The following is a 19605-nucleotide window of genomic DNA, read 5'->3' as shown; positions in this document are numbered from 1 at the left end:
GTTAAATTCACACCCCAGTCTGTGCCAGTAAATATTATTTTACAAGGGCAATATATTCTCTGTCCCCTTCAAACTACAGCACCACAACCAAAATTCCCTTTCTGTCCCATTCCCCATTTCCAGACATAACACCCTTATATAGGAGTAACTACAGGTTTATAAATCAGCTCAAAGTAGTATACAACAACAGGAATTATGATCTGATTTGAAATATATAAGATTAGATTTTTATTCATACTGCATGTTGACTAAGCAATCCTGGCTCCAATATGTTATTTTCCACATTTAGAAATTTTCCCTTTTAATTGGAATCAGTGGGCTGGGGATGTACTTCGGTGGTAGAGTGCTTGCCTAGAGTGGATTCAAGCCACAGCACTACAAATAACAACAACAATGGGAGGGAAAGGATTAATAAGAAACCTGGAATTAGTGTGCACCAAACAACACAGTGCATAAGTAGATTCACGTATGCCTAGATTCACGTATGCCTGCTGGGAAACATCATCAAGACTAGATATGGAACAGCAACTTCTCAAGTATAAACAGCTCGATTCTCAGATTCTCTGGTGATAGCATGAAGTTAAAGTCACAGATATTTATTCTGAGAAAAGACCTTATGAATGATGTGGTCCAGGGGCTGGGATTGTGCCTCAGTGGTACAGCACTCACCTAGCATGTGTGAGGCACTGGGTTCAATTCTCAGCACCGCACACAAATAAATAAAGGTTCATCAACAACTAATAAAAATATAAGAAAATGATCTGGTCCAACTCTCATGTTTTTTAAATAAAGTATAGTGAAAGTAAAGAATTAGTTTAAATGTTTTCAATCCAAATATTCAAGCACCTGTTATAAGCTGGGTATTCATTCAAGGATTAGATTCTGCAGAGATTTCTTCAATATGCATACAAAACATTTCTTTTTATGATACACACTTTACTTTTAAGCCTATAAAAGAGCTGAGAGGTAATAAGAATTAGTGGCAAGAACAGAAATCTAAGCACTGAAACCACTTAGAAAAATTAAATAGTGCAGAGTTTTATGTAAATCACTTAACTTCTCATTTATAAAGTGAAGGGGCTATCTTACCTCATGGGTCCTTCCAAGAGCAGTAACAAACAAATTAGAATCATCTGCTAAAAAATAAGACTGTATAGTTTGGAAGTCTACATTTGGTGACTGAGAATATGCATTAAAATGGAAAGTGGTTAACTTTGCTTAATTTTACGGCAGATTATAAGTAAAATTGTGTACAGATTCAGCAGTGGAATCTTCTTAAAGAATACATGAGACTGTTCACAGTGAACATCCCTGGTGAGTGGAACAAGGGAGAGCGGAAAGGAAAGAGATGGACTTTAGTTTTTCACCTTACTGCCTTCTAAACTGCCTAATTTTTTCATGGACAATTACTATCTGTACTTTTTTAAAAACTCCACTTTAAAAAAAATGTACAAGCACTTAGATCATAGAAGGCACTGGAGTGTGTCAGAAAGTACAATCAACTAGAAAAAGAAGAAAAATGATTTCTAGTCTGGTTCTATCTACATCTGTGACCTTGAGAAATAGATCTGAGTTCCAATAATCTTACTTTCTTATGAAAATAAGGAGACTGCTCACTGGTCACCATCCCACTGGACTCAGTTTTATATTAAATCATCTTAGGTTAGTATTCTCTCCTTCATTCAGTACATTCATCAGACACTAGAAGAACAGCAAACACTAAACAAATGTAAATGAGTGCAAATAAATTTCCCTATTATGAAATAACAAAATTTAAAATCAGAGTTCTGGAAATGTTTAATTTGCTGAAAAAAAAAAAGGAAGAAAGACTAAAAGATAAAATGGTAAAAGCCTAAAATTTATTACTCAGAAAGGGAAATAAATAGATGTTCAGATCCTAACCTGAACTGTTTTATCAGAATGCCTTCCAAATATATGTCTGTAAAGCAATTAATTTTTTAAATCATCTAAATCACATAATTGCCACCTGTCTTGTTTTGTAATTGAGTCAATACTTTATTTCTGTAAATACCGATTCCATTACTGCTCTCCCTAATGATAGATCTTAATGCATGAAAACATTCTTTTCAACTTTACATTCATCCTATAACAGAAAAGTAAGATGTGTGTAACTGCATTTTTCTTCCCAGTTTTATGTAATTGATAATAAGGTCATGTGGTTATCAAAGAAGTTTTTGCATAATTTATTATTAATACATTTTTCTATTACAGCTTTGTCCCTAATTCACATCTTTTAAATAAAACATATTATTAAATATTCAAATTTAAAGTCTTCTTTAGCATTTAAAAGATGCCCAATCCAGGTTGTTTTGTTTTTTTTTTTTTTAAATACTCTTATTCTCAAATCTCATGTGGAATGGATAAAATGAATAAAGGTAGGATAACATTTTTTCCTCTGTAATTCTAGGTTTCACTAAATGTTACAAATAAATCAATCTGTCCTGCAAAGCAAATCCTACATTTTATCATACAATTAAGCACCAGTCACTGAATTTTTAGGAAAACCTGTGGAGAGAAACAGAAAGGCTCACCCTCCACACCCTGTTCTTGGTTCCTTTGACTGAAGGACTCCGACTGATTGGAGATACTTGACTACACTACAGATTTCCAGTTTGACAGCTGTACTGGAAGACAGGAACCATGTGACTACCGCAAGGGAGTCCTTGACTGAGCAGCAATAGGCTTAGCCCCTCAGGGTAAGTGCGCAAGCCACTGCCTATTAATTGAGAGAACGTGCAGGGAGAGGAACCTCTTTCTTCCTCCTAAATATGCATTTAAATACACTGGTTGGAGCTTTATTGTGCAAGCAAGGTTCACAAAAGAAAAGCAGGATTAGGAATCTCCTTCAAAGTCTTGAATGCTGCTATCTCTGCAGTCTTTGTGCCCGGTCTTCACGAATAGTTTTTCCATTGTTTGCAGTTAGACTTTTCTTTCTAACACAGAGGCTACAAAAGTGAACCACCACTATTTTTTATTTGTTTCTTCTTTAATCACTTCACACTTAGCATTGATGAAGACAGTAACTGTTTGTGAAGATTAAGGATCAGATAAGTCCCAGAATCAGATTGCTCTAGCTGCTCCCTAGTAGCAGTGTGACCATGGGCAAGTTAGTTATCCTCAGCATCTCAATTCCCCTAATTAGAATTAGGAATATTAGTACTACTACCGCTAATCCCACAGGACTATTGGAGAAGTAATGAGACACAAAGTACTCTACAAGTAGTTTGCTAAAGGTCCTGCCCTTCCCCTTAATGCACTCTTAGCTACAACACTTTCTAGATCTGTGTTAGGTGATTCTCTAGGACTCTATTTCCTCAGTTATAAAACCAAAGAAAATAACATAAAACTACAGGTATGTAGTAAAGACTAAAAATAATTTAAGCACTTAGCACAGTATCTGAACAAATGCTAGTGCTGACAAATATTTGTTCTCTTTTCTTCCAAGGTAAAGCTATGCTACAGAACATCTCTAACTTTGTTGTTTTTTTATTCTACCATTTCAATTTGTCTTTCCGTACACATCTAAACCTTTACTGTGTGAGGGCTTCAGGAAACAAGACTTCCTTTCTGTTGGTACTGTCCCTTTAAGTTTAAGGTGCATGAAGACTGATTAAACCTATGTAGAGAAGCGATAGTGGCACCAGAGAGCATCCTAAAGAATATACCTTAATGCCATACAGGGTTTAGGTGCTTCTCAAATGCATTAGTATGAGATACACCCCCACAATCCTCAAAAGATCAATAAGGAAACATAGAAAACTGCAGACTCTAAATGCTAAAATGTCTGGCAGGGATCAAAATACAACAATACAATGCACTGGCTGACAACAAACCATGTTAATAAAGTCTGCAGAAACAAGGAGTTAAGAACAACCAGGAAAAGTTATACATGAATAACTGTAATACAGTAACAAGTCTGAACTGGATGCTCAAAAGAAGGATTGGTTTCTGGGTTTTTTTTTTTTTTTTTTTTTTTTTTGTATTTTTAAAACATTTTAAGTCTTTAATTCTCAAGACCATGTTTTTAATTGTGGCTCTGGAATTTTGCAACTCTTAAATTCTAACTCAAAACTATCTAATTTTTCAGCCAGTACCAAAATAATACAAGTTTCTGGTCTCATGAATTATCACAATCATTTTAAGCTCCAATTTTTAGAACTTTATTACAGTTCTGAACCTACTATATTGATACTTCATGCCTTGGATTTCCAAAGAATATATTCTTTGCCTGTATTCATTCATAGTATCTAAACAAAACCATCCATAATCTACCACTGTGGCATAAGGCAGTACAGTGCCTGCAAGCAAAATTCACTAGCAGCTGAACTACCACCACAAATGAACATCTAGACAGTCTACATGCATTCCTTAGTTCAAGCGTGTGGTTTCAGTCATATACAAACCCTGCAAAGAATTCACCATCTTTTACATACTTTCAGCCCACAGGCAGAACAGAAATTGACATAAAAGAATTTCGGATCACTTGAGTCTACCATCAGAGCAACCTCTTCATAGCTTCCATTGCTGCTGAGCATGTACTTTACTCTCTTGTCAGTCAAGTGCTTCCCAGAGACACCATGGTAAGTGTCTTTGCTACTGCTGTCTTCCCCTTCAGGATTCTACCCCAAGCCATTCAGAGCACACAGATACGTCAAAAGCCACTTCCATGAATCAATTCTCTTCACTAGAGTTCACATTAATACCTCTGTGTTATCAGCTTTAATTATTATTTTACAGACCAAGAGAGGAATTATATCTGGTGTCTTACCTCTAATTGCTTTAAGTATTTATGTCTTATCTTCCTAATAATACTAAGTTCCTTGGCAGGACTTTGTAAAGTTGTTTTATTCATGCCCACTAAAAGCCAAAGCAGATTTTTTTTTTAACTACTGTTAGAAAAGCAACTCACAGACTAAAGATAATAATGCAAATACATTCTGAAAGTAGTAAATGAGGTAGAACCAGTGTTCAAAGGGAACATAAAGAATCTTCTCGCTTTCCAACAGTTGATAGTTGCAAATGCATATATGTGGATGGAACTTCAACATTCCATCACAATTAATTAAGTAAAATAAAGCAACGGAACAATGAACAGAACTGTGCACCATTTGATATACTATCTGTACAAAAACCAAACATTTGCATATATTCAGACTGACCTCGGGAAGAATAAAAAGAAAACAGGCAATGGGGTTACACAATAGGAGAAAAACTGGATGGCAAGGCATAGATGTAGAAAAGAATTTTTCACCATATTGTGTTGTCTAAATTTGGTACCATATGTATATTCCATTCCAAATAATAATTTAAATAGGGTAAAATTACTACTCAGCCTACTTTCCTGTTGGAAGGAAAATGTTTTCATTTGTATACATTTTAGTGAATTAATAAAATAATGAAATGTTTTGTTCTGCATATAATCTACTATGATTAATATTTGACACTCATTCAATCATTTCCTGGGCAACCAAGGATATTCTAAATGGTAGCCCCTATAAAATTTGATAGTGAGGTAAATTATTTTAATAATTCATTTATAATCAATACTCAATTCTACATTAAATTTACAATTGCAAACCTCATTAGTAAAAGCAGCATGAAGAACTGCGAAAAACAGCAATTGTGAAAGCTAGAAAAAAAAATGGATTTGAATACACTCTCCTCTACTTTGTGGCTGTGGACTCTCAGCTAATCAACCTGCCTGAACATCAGCTCCCTCCTGAAAGCAGAGGACAGCAAACTATAGCCCCAAGGTCAATTCCATCCTGCACTTATTTCTTATAAGATAAAACTACTGGTGCAACCCATACTCATTTGCTTATGTATCATCTATGGCTGTCTTTGCAGTATATTGCCAGGCAACTGACTTTGACAGAGACCACATTCTTGACAAAGCTGAAGATGTCAACTGTCTGGCCCTTCACAGAAAAAACTGACCTGTCCCCGCCCAAGATTAAAATGTAAATAAACCCCAACCACACTACAATTTTCTAAGCTTAAGAATATAAAGCTGCACTAAAACAGACAGCAAGTCAAAACTATTCCAGAATAACATTTAGACATTATTTATCTTTTTCACTTTAATTGTTTTTCAAGTATACTGTACAAAGGAGATTTCCAGAGGCTATATGACATGTGATGTCACAACAGACTACAATACAGCTGTTTTCCTTTAAGTCAGACATTTAAGAGATTTGCCAAAAACAGTGCCACTCTTCTCACTAAATATTTGCCCTGGAAAGTACTTATTTTCATTTTTTAAAAATAGGCTATGTTAACATATAGTGGGACTATTGGTATTTTAAAGTCATAAACATTTTCCCTTTTCGGCTTTAATTTTTTAGAGCAATATATTTATAAATATGACTCACATAAATAAAAGCTCCCTGGGGCCCTAAATAATGTTTATAGGAGTTCTGAGATCAAAAAGTTTGAGAAGGATGCTATACTACAGTTGAGTGCGTACAGGGGCATGATCAACAGACCAATCAGAAGAGTCAGGCCAAGGCGACTAGCCCTCCCTATGTGCCTGGCAGGGTTTAGACAGACTAGAGGACATAATAAGACGATCAGCAACACCACCACCAGCGGCAGGCAGTTGACGGAGAGAAATCTGACAAATCCAATCAGATGTTCCCAAGGGTGCTTATTAAGAGATCTGATTCAAAAATATGAAATAAGGCAAAAAGAAAACAGCATGTCCCTTCAACCGACACACAGAAAGGCTCATCCAAGGATTATCTAGCACCCAAACCGTACCAATCACCCCAGAACACTGCAGCATGTTCACAGGGGTGTCGCAGGATATTTCAGATTTTTGAATGAAATAAATCATCTGTCAGGGAACAAGTAAACTATTAACTCCAGGAAGCTCAGTTTCATCAGACTATGAAACTCCCTGTGGAACTGGTTTCTCAATGGTAGAGGCAATATGAAGTAAAATCAACAAAGACCAAAAATGAGGGTGGTAATGTTCAGTATGATCTAAGATTGTGAGAAGCAGCCAAGTGTTCAAGGGGCACGCAGGTCCTGTTAAGCAACTACGGTTATTTTAAAATAAATAAACATATTACTTGTTCAACAGCTAAGTTGTTGGTAAGTAAACACTAACTTATTTGAACCTAATTATTTAGTAAATAGAACTGTTAGGTACTTCTTTTGATCTAGGATAACCCTGGGGGATGGGGGAAGGACACTAAGTAGTCCATGAACCAATAGTTCTGTTTTAGGGAAATGAACTTTGCCCAACTCATACTCTATGATTCTAAAAATCCCAGATTTAGTGACATTACATATTAACTTGTAAATTTTTGTCCAGTTCAAACAGTTTCTGTCCTGACAAAAAGACAGCCCAATGATGGTTATTGGTCCTGAAGATATTAACCAGTTCTGTATGTAACTCAGCAATTTTAATATTTGTATAAATTTTCTATAAAGAAAATAACTTAAATGCTCTTTAAACTGCTTCTACATCATGCCTGTTCCCTTACTAATCAATGAGTTTTTAAAATGTTTGACATTTTGCTCATTTGATATTTACATTTTAATCCCAATTTTACCTCTCAGCAAAATGGACTTTAGTATGCTGAAGTTGTCCTCATCCCATGTGAGCAAGAAATAACACTATTTTCAAAAGCCAAATTTTAAGGATTTCACTAATAACCAAGCACTTGGGAGCAAGGTATGTATTAGAACATACAGTTTTTCAAAAAAGACTATGTACCCCTGTTAAAAAATAGATATATCTATGTTAGAATATAATTAAAATGTCTTAAAATTATCTGTGGTTTTAGTAAATATATTTGATCATTTTATAATCAGAAAATACATAAAAGACTTTTTTAACGTTTGGGATTTGGAAATAAATTTCCTACAAGGAAAAATTTTAACTTTACTCATTACACAGAGGACTAAAGAACAAATGAGCACATTCTAATACTTTCTAATCCCTGTCAAACATGCTTATTTAAATCATTCTTTTCACATCAAACTACAGAAATGATAGTTGTGCTTAAGAAGGAAACAGAACAGAAAAATCCTTCCTTTTTTTTGGCATCCCTAGAAATCGGGGGTGAACAAAGTCAATGGAAGTAAATGCGTCTCTAGATGTGTTGAATGATGCCCATCTACAAGAGAAATGAAATACATTTTTAAAGGAATGTGTTTCTATCCTCATCAGATAACTGTGATTACTAGATCTACTCCTACATGGATGGTGAGGCCCCTGGACTACCTCCCTTCATTATCCAGAGTAGATATCTCAAACTACACACAAGACACTTGGCTCAATACTATCTGGGACTCCCATTTACAGGAAAAATATCAAAAATGAACTAATAAATTTGTAATGAATCCTAAAAGTTAAAAAGACCTGATCTGAGACCAAAATTTAAACATATGGAAATACTTGATCTAAGGAAGTGAAGTTTAAGGAAATTCTAACATCTGAGTTAAATGAATGGTTAATAGAAAATATGACTTGAATGTACGTTAACAATATCAAATGATCTAAAAGAGGAAAAATAAATTATATTAGAAACTATTCCTGAATTATATGATCATTTAATTTTGAAAAGTTGATAGGTATGATTTTTAAAATATTGAATAATACAAAAAGTGCTAAGAGAACCTAGGAGATCATTATGAAACAGGAGTTAAAAGATTTGCCCAGGCATTCATTCAGTCAGATTAACTCATTTAATCCTAAAAACAACAGATGCGAATGGACTTTATCATCTTTATCATCACTCCTACTCCAGGTTTTGGAAAAGAAAAGCATAGGAAGAAGGGGGCGGGGATCCAACACACAAACGATGATGAGCAGTCAAGTGAGAGCCTGCACCCTAAAAGCACGACCAGAATGGGTGGCTCTAAGAAAGTTCTAAGGTTGTGTCATTTACTTCTAAATGAGTCGTCAGTTATTGGTTGATAAACTTAGAGTATGTGCATCACTTTCCTGAAAAAGTGCACAAGCAGTCCTTATCCCTCAGTTGGAGATCTATGATTCTGAATGTCTGGGCGTGAGTCAGGGCATCTGGCCCCCATTCATTTGCCTCACTCTATGTGGCTGCGCTCTCGCCTCAGCTCCTACTTAGCCCCTCAGCAGTCTCAGCTATGTTTGAAAATATCTGACTTGCTCAAAAGCTCCAGGTGGTACTGCATTCCTCCTTAGTTAAAGGAGATCACATGTACAAGGTGCCAAGGTTCCAACTGAAAGATTCTCCATGGTGTACTCAGAAGATCTCTGAAACCCGGAAAGCATGACTTTTACAGTGAATCACAGCACAACTCCAGAAATCTTGGTTCCACAGCATCTAGAGAATGTGCCCTGAACTGTACTTCACATGCCAAGCCATGTTAAAACACACCGATAATATTGGTCTTCAATTGAAGAATCCTTTAGTTTTTACCAGGCATTTCTAGAACCATGTGTTTCTAAGGGTTGAGGATAAATGATAGGGCATGCAACTATTAAAGTTGTGTTCTTTGGTAATTCACATTCTTGAACCTATAAAACATGCCTGAAATGTTCAAAAGTAAGTTCAAGACAGTACATATTCAATTTGATACTTAATTGATGAGCATGGTTCAGTCAGTACTATAGGTTTTTAGAGAGTGGCTAAACGGAAATCTGCAAGGTTGATAAGGTGAAAGTATCTTTCTGTTTTCACACTAATGTTAAGAAATATCACACTGTCATGTTCTTTCACTAAGGAATTCTAGTTGCATGTGTAGTGAAATTAAGGCCCAGAAATATTACTCAATATTACTAAGCATACAAGACAAAGTCATTTGCTGAAGAAAATTATTTATTTCAAAGTGGTGAACCATTATCAAACATAACACAAATATTTAGCCAACTGTCTTCAATTATATATACTAAGAAATTCCTTTGTATCCTAACAGTCTCAGTACCAGATATTATATAAACATTACTGTTCAATGAGGAGCACATAATAAACCTTCAAATATTGCCCAACAATGTTCCCTCTAGGGAAGGACCTCTTCTTTATATGTGGCATGTAAATATTTCAAAATGTGCTGTGTCTATTTCTACTAGCAGAATTGCAATTCATAGTTCAGTAATACAGGGACCAAGTCCAACAGGGCAAACCCTATTGTCACATATGCTTTCTACTAAAGAATACTTTAGCTAAATAAGCATCATAAAGAACCCAACTGCTCAAACTTGAACCACTCAATAATAAATAATACCAATAAAAATTAGGCAAATATAAGAATAAACACATTTAAATATGGATGTTTCAAAGATCATTTTTAACATTAAGATGAGAATAGTGAAGAGACTTTTGGTTTTAATAATATAACTCAATATTTTGTTTTATGTTAGATGACTTTTCAGACCTCATTTTCCATTTTAATCCTAATTAGATTTACAAAGGTAAAATATGTTCCATTCAGGTCAACCGAACTTTTAGTATATTTTGAGCTGGGAATCATAGTAAATGGTGAGTAGAATAAAATAAAAATGATGATGATTACTGGACACCAAAATAAATATGTCTTTTAAGAAGATTCAATTTAGGAATAATACAGGAATGGGAAAAGTAGGAAGGACACTAAAATCTTACCCTCCATCTTATAAATTCAAGGGTGGGCAGTAAAAGAGGCTACTGATAAATTTAGAGGTAAAATATCTGAGGAAACCATGGGAAAAGTTTCCTTAGGGAAGCAGTTCCAAGAAAAGAGAGAAAAGATGACTTTCCAGGGAAGACAGGAAGGGTGGGAGAGAATGAACATGAACAAGAAAACATGAGTACAGACTCTGCTGGGAATCACAAGAGCAGGGACACAGGGGAATTCAGACCACACCCACACCCAGGCGACAGCATGCTGGGAGAGGGCCCAGGAAGCACTAACAGAGGAGCATGCAAGGGAAGGGGTTGGAAACAAGGAACCCAAGTCAGCAGACAGGGCAGAAGCTGGTAAGCTCAGAGCAGACAAGTCAGATTCTTCAGAGCCACAGTTTTCTATGTATTTAGCCAAAAATATTAAGCTTTTATAATTCAACTCCACACAATTAATAAAATAATAAAGCAAGTTTGCCACACTCTGACAAGTTCTCAGAGTTAAATATAATAATTTCTAAGAACCACACAAAAGATTTATTTTCATATCACTTAACACTCTAAATAAATAAGACAAATTGTTATAATATACAAACTCTCAAAGTTTTTCCTGATAACAAAAGTTTGGCAACAGACTTACAATACTAGTGAATGTCATATTTTAAAATTCATACAAGGGCTGGGGTTGTGGCTCAGTGGTGGAGCACTTGCCTAGCACGTGTGAGGCACTGGATTTGATCCTCAGCACCACGTATAAATAAATGAATAAAATAAAGGTACTGTGTCCATCTACAAAAATAAAAAAAGAATTCATACAAGGTGATTTCAAATATTTAGTAAAAGTATTTTTAGAAATAGAAACTAGCTTATGTTAATATTTCAGGATTAAAATCAATATACAATAAATTTATTATATTGTCATTTATTTGGAATCATAATAGAAATACATACTTCATCTAATGCAAATTATATATATGAATACTGATCCAATATTTTAATAGCAAGTTTCCTCTTATAAAGAAATTATAAGAATCATAAAAGGGCTTTGTTCTCAATTTTTCATAAATATTATATTGCCACTTTCAGTGTTATTGCCTCCAAAGCCACCATTAAACAATACCACATTAAGTTCTATGCTAGACACCTCATTCAATTTTAAATCATTCCCTTTTCACAAAACAACACCCAGGCTCAGTAATTTTCAGTTGAATGGAACTAATTTATTTGTTTTTGCAGTACTGTGAACTGAACCTAGGACCTTGCACATGCCAGGCAAGCAAAAACAATTATTGTAACTATGCTTAAGTAGGGTAAGGAAAATACATTCATAGTGAATAAATAAATAGGAAATCACAGATGAGAAATTAAAATGATAAAAAATCTCAGAAATTACAGAACTGAATATTACTATTTAAAAAAAAAAACAAAAAACGTACAGGCAGGCATGGTGTCTACACCTGTAATCCCAGCAGCTTGGGAGCCTGAGGCAGGAGGATCTCAAGTTAGAGGCAAGCCACAGCAATTCAGCGAAACCCAAAACAATGTAGCGAGACCATGTCTCAAATAAAATGGGCTGGGGACTTAGCTCAGTGGTTAAGCACCCCAGTTAAAAAAAAAAAAAAAAGAAGAAAGAAAAGAAAACAATCCATACATTGGACAATCTTGTAAACTGTCAGTACTTCTTTGAGAATTTTCAGAATTTGTCTTCTTTGATGTCTATGCTACAATACTGTTCTAACTATAGTTACATAAACTAGAAACTAAGTGGAAATGGAAAGTATAATACCTTCTAAATGCATATCTGATATTAGAAAACTAATAATTAATTTTTAAAATGCGTCATAACTTTTAGAATGAATAATATAGGTAGTAGAGATATATGGTAGCCTATAATCAAAAATTATAAAAATCTCAAGAGTCTCACATTTTTGAGCCACACTGGAAAATTAATTATAATTGGGGCTAAAATTTTCCAACTCAAAATTAAGAAAAAATTTTCCTTCTCCATCAATGACAATCTTTGAAGTCTCACTTTGAAATAAACACTCAAACATGTAAGTGAAAAAATACCAATATTATAAAAATAGCAGGAGTCATGTCCCTCAGACAAAAAGTCAGTTTTTAACCTGCCATAAAAATTTCCCCAATGTAACTGAGATGTTAATGAGAAATCAGAACTGTAACCAACCTTAAAGGGGTGTGTGTGTGCGTGTGTATGTGTGTGTACATGTATATTTATATATGTATTTTATTTTTTAAGAATTTTTTTAGTTGTTTATGGACCTTCATTTTATTCATTTATTTGTATGCAGTGCTGAGAAACAAACCCAGTGCCTCACACATGTGAGGCAAGTGCTCTACCACTGAGCCACAACCCCAGCTCCTGTATGTATGCATTTTATGCAGGTTTTTTTTGGGGGGGTGCAGGGGGGGGGGGGAGAGGGAGGGCCTACGGATTTAACCCAGGAGTGCTTTACTACTGAACTACATCTCCAGTCTTTCCGTTTTTATTTTGAGACAGGGTCTCACTAACTTGCTGAGGCTGGCCTTGAATTTGTGATCCTCCTGCCTGAACCTCTGGAGTCACAGGCATGAGCCACCGCACCTTGCTATTTTACACTTTTTTCTTAAAGCTAATATACTTCAGCAGAATGCACTGTAAATACACTTACAAATAGAAGAGATATATGCATTCATTTTAAAATACAGCTAATTTTCCAGAATAATCAATTTCATTCATCTATGAGAATGATACTTGTTAAACTACAATATCCTTCTATGGAATTCAGTCTATTAATTGATCAGAGAAACTTACTATGAACAACATCTTTAAAGAGAATGAGATATGAACAAACTAAACAGTGCGGCTTCCTTCACACTCCCAAAAGGTTAATCATTTGAACCTCTGTTATCATTTGGATATGAGGTGTCCCCCAAAAGATTCTGTGTTAATGCAGGAATGGTAAGAGATGAAATGATTAGATAATGAGAGTTATAACCTAATTGGTGCATTGATCCATTAATAATATGATTAATGATTTGCAAGGACTACTGTGCTGTGTGTGATAGCTGTAGGCCGGTACCGTGTGCTTGGAGGAAGTAGGTCACGGGGCGGAGGTGGATGCACTTTGGGGATGTATATTTTGTCTCTGGCAACCCACTCTGTTTCCCAGGCTATAAGTGGAGTTTTCCTCCATCACACCCTTCTGCCGTGACATTCTCCTCCACCTCAGGCCCAGAGAGATGAAGTCAGTGACGATGGACTAAGACCTCTGAAACCATGAACCAAAATATATTTGTCCTTCTATAAGTTATTCTTGTTCGGTATTTTGATCACAGTGATGAAAAGTTAACTAACACAACCTCCATTCATTCACACCCGATCCTTCAGTTGACTATTCTCCCCAACAAAGGAAGTGACCTTCTGCTAAGAAGGCACCTTATGCAAAAGTAAAACACACAGTCAGCTATGTTATAAACCTACAGAACACCTCAACTGCCACTTGGTATATACATATTATTTTTCTGTTCTCTTCCTAATCGGATTATAAACATCATTACTGAAATTAACATAATCTTTCACCTCCAGAAATGTTCTTTTATAACTTGCTTATCTGCAGGAAGAATAATATCAAATTCCTTTCATTGGTGGATAAAGGAGTAACTTTCTGCTTATAGCAAAACCAAGCACAATGAAGGCAACATGGTTTTTGTGGGGTATGGGAGGACATATGGAGATGGGTGCCTAGACTTTACGATTTTCATAGAATCATAGAATCTGAAAGCTAAAAGACATCTTAGAAATAATAACTGCTGAAACCAAAGACCAGTAAGCCCCACTGGTCAACCTGTTAACAGAAGATCATCCCTATTTCTGGATGGATGGTCTAGTGCACAGGGAGACGTTTGTTTTTAGCTTAGTTTCAATCCTCAGGCAGGATTTAAAAAGGGAGAACAATAATGGTATTCCCTCAATCTCCCCAGTACAGCTAAAAAGACGTTTATCTCTTGATTTAAAGTATTACAAATCCTTCTTAAAAGACAATAAACACATTTTACTTGCAAATTAAAAAAAAAAATCAATGAATGATGTACATGTACATTTTTAAACCACCAATAGGACAAATGAAAAATAAAAACTAATAATCATGACTTCTTTTAGGATTTTCAGAAAAGGGGGAAAAATAACTAAAAGGGCTACCCGGAAAGTATACAGTTTTTTATCATCATCTCTGAGTCAACTGGTCTTTCAATTTAACATTCTCTCTTTAATGCTCGATTCTGAAAGTATACAGCAGAGTATCCGCTATATAGAAGATACTTTTCTACTATTATAATTTTATCATAAGCTTTTATTAAATGTTTGCCTCTATTCTCCCTAGAATAGTTTCAGTTTGCAGATATTTGTAACAAATATGGCAGGAACTCTAGGTTCAGTATCTTTATTTCAATTCCCATTTAAAACTCACTCCTTGGCAATCTTAATTTGGCCATCCGCCAAAAGTGATCGTCTGTGGTCGTCATGGCTGCATGAAGGCCAAATGCAGCAGTCTTTCTGATAAGTGCTTCACATGGCCTCTATGGCAGACGCGGTTAATTAGTCTTTAAACTTTCAAATTCCAGTTTTGTTGACACCAGTCTCCCCTGGTTCTCATTTCTAGTTGACTCTTCAGTCTCTGTATTCTTCTTTCTTTATCTATTCTGTAAACGTTGACATTCCACAAGACTATAATCTCATCCCTCTTCTCACTCAATTCTCAAAGACATTCAACTGGCAGTATATGTGCTGCTTATTAATTTCATCAGAATCTAATTTCATCAGCTAAACCAGCAGAAAATGACAAGATATTTTACAGATCTACCCCCACAAAACTATTAAACTATTATGATGATTAGATAAGCCCAAACTGTCCCATTAATAATCTTTTATGGGATTCCCCAGAGCTAGCCCTGATAGTAGATATATGATAAAAAGTACTACATATGCAAAGTGAATTTGTGAAGAAAACTGAAAACTATTACAGCTTCTGATCTTAGTTTTCTGGACACTAGGAAGAGCCTCCCTTTACCTTTCACACTGAGGTGACATACCTGCTCACTCCCTAGACTAGGGATCCCTTCCCTACCTTTTCCTCTGAGGATGTCTAGAAGAAAAGACCACAGAAGATTCAGCTAGAACATGATTTGAGGAGGGGAAAAAAAGGACTGAGCAAAGAGTAAGAAGTAGAAAGAAAGGGAAGGGGAGGAAAAGTATTGGGCAGTTTTAAAATACTAAAAAAAGTTCACTTGTATCAAAATATTTCTTTTCTGAGGCAGATCTAATATCAAAATCTATACTTTATTATTAAACCTAAAAGGTTCACAAATTTCCTGAATATGTATGTTAGGTAGTATAAGACTATTAAAAAAATCTAAAGAAATATTTAAGCTTAAGAGGAGAGAAAACATCCAGATGAAACAACGCAAAAGCACATTCAAATAATGTACTTTTATTGTGTGCCCCCGCCACTGGCACATACAACAGTATTGAGAATATCTGAAAATACGTGAGGCTTTGTGGAATATCATCCAAGAGGATGGCAAGATTACCCATGAAGAAATAATGACAAATTAATTCAACTAATAGGGTTGACTTAGCTTCCGTACACCTGATAATGAGAAAAGGTCAAAGGACGAAAGTTACTGGGGGGCGGGGGCAAATCACTTCATTAAAATAGCTTTAAAGGCCAAAGTGCATAGATTTCAAATTCTGCAATAATAAAATATGTACCAAAGCTCAGGTAAATTAAGAAACATACTTTTGCAGTCAAAAGATATTCCCTGATCACAGTGATTTCTTTTGGAAGTAAACTAATGCATTTTTCATTGCTTCATTTTTAAGCATATTTTTGGACAAAAAGTTTTTTTTAACTACAACAAACATAGACACAAGAAATTTGATATGTTTGATTTTAGTTGTCACAACTCTAAGAAAAAACCAAGAGTTTCTTTACTACTTTCAAATCAAGGGTCTGAACTACAAAAGATCTCAATGTAGAGAAAAAAATAACATTGAATAAATTTCTATTACCCTTCTGAGTATACCTGTCCAAATACATATATACATACATACATGTGTATTTAATATATAGTGTATGTATTTTTTAGAATTATCCCAAACATCACCTTATATCTAACATTAAGAATTCTTTTAGAGTCCATAAGCAAATGATTTTATTATCAACATGAAGAATAACCATAGCACAAGAAATTATGTTATTAATCTTATATGTATAATTCATTAAAAAATATATTTGCCAGCCTATAAGCCCCGTGGTTCAGGAGGCTGAAGCAGAAGGATTATAAATTCAAAGCCAGCCTCAGCAACTTAGTGAGGCCTGGTCTGTAAAGGAAATATTTTTTTAAAAAAAGGGCAGGAGGCAGTGTGCTGGGATGTGGCTCGGTGTTAAGCGCCCCTGGGTTCAGTCCTCACTACAAAAATAAAAATAATAATAATAATAATAAAAAATATATACATTTGCCACCAATATTAGAATTACTTAACTACCTACAATATGCAAGGTGATAAATCTTTTGGAGGGTGGGGCCCTGAGGATTGAACAAAGAACCTTGGGCAGGCTAATCACACAATTTAATGGTAAGCTATATCCCCAGCCCAAAGAGCGTATGAAGCTAAATCAGATTTTAATCTATTGAATGAAATTATTTGGCAGGTGTGGGGGCACACACCTGTAATTCCAGTAACTTGGAAGCTAAGGCAGGAGGATTGCCAAGTTCAGCCTCAGAAAGTTGCAAGGCTCTAAGCAACTTAGTGAGACTGTCTCAAAATTTAAAAGGGGCCTGGGGATGTGGCTGTATGTAAGTGGCCCTGGGTTTGATCCCAATACATACATACACACACACACACACACACACACACGTGCATAAATATGTTAGCTATTCTTTATTTACTTACATATTATTTATTAAACATATTCCTTTTATCTATATAATGTCATCAAATAAAAACTTTTCTAAAATATTTATCTGTACATATGTTTTGTTTAGCACAGGGCAACAAATTTTCTTCCCCACTGATCACTAAATTTATGCATACAAAAAGACAAACATAAGAAAATTCACTTCTACTTTTACTCAAATTATAAACTATTACATTAAATGCCTCATTTGATCTTCACAGATACTACATAAGATGGTAATAATTATTTTCAATTCAATTTCAGGGGGGAAAAAACAAAAACACAAAAAGTTCCCCTCAGAGAAACTAAACAACTTATCTGAAATCAAACTTCCAAGGACAGGAATGGAAGAACCCAAATCTCTTCTAAATTCTAAATGCCCTTCTCTAGCATCACTCTGTTCATACAAAATGATCTGGGAGGAGAAAAAGTCCTCATACCTAATGGTGTTCTTTGTGTTGTTTAATAGTAAATGCCAACTCTTATAAGTTCATCTTTGGCTTAAATTAATTCTAATTAAGAATTCTCTTGAAATATTGTTTCAGAATCATTAATATTTCTGAATTAAAAAAAAAACTTTCCACAATCATGGCTATAAGATCTAAAAATAATTGAATTACATTTCTTAGAGATTTGTAGCCTCCAAGTTACATCAAATCAAATATCCAAAACATTCTATGCATTATTTACACCTGGCTTGCTAAAGTTATGATGACTTTTGGGATCTAAATGAAGTATCAAAATATATCAACTCTATAAAGTACACTAAGAGTGACTTTTGACTTTTAATGTCATATTTACTATTAATATCATCGTCACTCTTTCAATCTCTATTTCATTTCTACATTTATTATTCAACATCCAGTGGCATCAAATAATCACATGAACACCTACATCCAATGACTAAAATTGTGTGAGTAGCTCCGTTAATCCAGATGTAAGAATCCATGCTAACCAAGAGGAAGTACACTAAGAACAGTAGATAAGATCACTGGGATTTTAATTAAAAACAAAAAACGTATTTAACCATTTAGAATCATAAGTATAAAAGCCAAAACTTTAACCACTAAGAAATTCTAAGACCTCTGTAAATTTAAGAAAAATGTTAAGATTAAAAATTAAAATCATGACAGGTGCCGTGAGCATGCCTGTAATGCCAGCGGCTCAGGAGCCTGAGGCGGGAGGATTGCAAGTTCAAAACCAGTCTCAGCAAAAGCGAGTTGCTAAGCAACTCAGTGAGACCCCATCTCTAAATAAAATACAAAACAGAGCTAGGGATGTGCCTCGGTGGTTGAGAGCCCCTGAGTTCAATCCCCAGTACCACTCCCAAAAAATAAAATAAAAATAAAAATCATCAAACACATTCATTAGTTAGGTCAAATAAATATATATAAATGAAAAAGTTCCACTCTATCAAAGTATCTGTAAAAATAATCACACTTGTATACACCCATACTTTTTTAAAAGCACTTTTATCCTTTTGGGACATAATGTGATGCACATAAACTAAGTTATATACAAGTTTTCTTTTTAAATCCTAAAGGTATTAAATGTGCTACAAAGAGGGAAATATTTCACAGAAGTTCATGGTGATTTGGCAAGGAAAACTATCAGTGATCAACTTATCCAATATGAAAACAAGTTTCATAAACAAGATTTGGTTAATGAAGAGACTCCACAATCTCTTCATTACAGTGTTAAAACAGGCTCAGGAGAAAGTCACTGCTTATATCTCCAGTAGGAGTTATTAAAGTTACGACAGTGAGGTTTCAAAAAGGATGTGCGGTGCCGGCCGAAATTCTCCAAACAGAAAAGATCTAACCTTAAAACTACCTAATAAAGCTTCAAGAGCTAGCTCTAAACTGTAGCCAGCAGCTGGGCCCCTTAGGCAAGTCCACTGACAGAACAGAAAAATGTGCATCCTTCTCTTCAAAATAAAGTAATCACTATCCACCTAAGAAACCTACTACGTCTCTGCTATGGTCAGAGATAGGCAGGTAAAGAGCAACTTTTGAGGGTTTTGTTTTCTGATTCTG

At 34.9% G+C, this 19605-nt stretch overlaps 1 protein-coding gene across 3 annotated transcripts in view; it reads right to left on the bottom strand.

Moving 5' to 3' along the window:
* Positions 1-19605, bottom strand: part of Med13l (mediator complex subunit 13L) — a 284233-nt gene that overhangs the window by 101152 nt on the left and 163476 nt on the right. The gene's annotated exons all lie outside the window — the stretch shown is intronic.

This window comes from Sciurus carolinensis, chromosome 8 (genome assembly GCF_902686445.1).
Source record: "Sciurus carolinensis chromosome 8, mSciCar1.2, whole genome shotgun sequence".
Lineage (NCBI taxonomy): Eukaryota > Metazoa > Chordata > Mammalia > Rodentia > Sciuridae > Sciurus > Sciurus carolinensis.
Note: the sequence above shows the minus strand (reverse complement) of the source record. Positions and strands in the feature narration are given on the sequence as shown.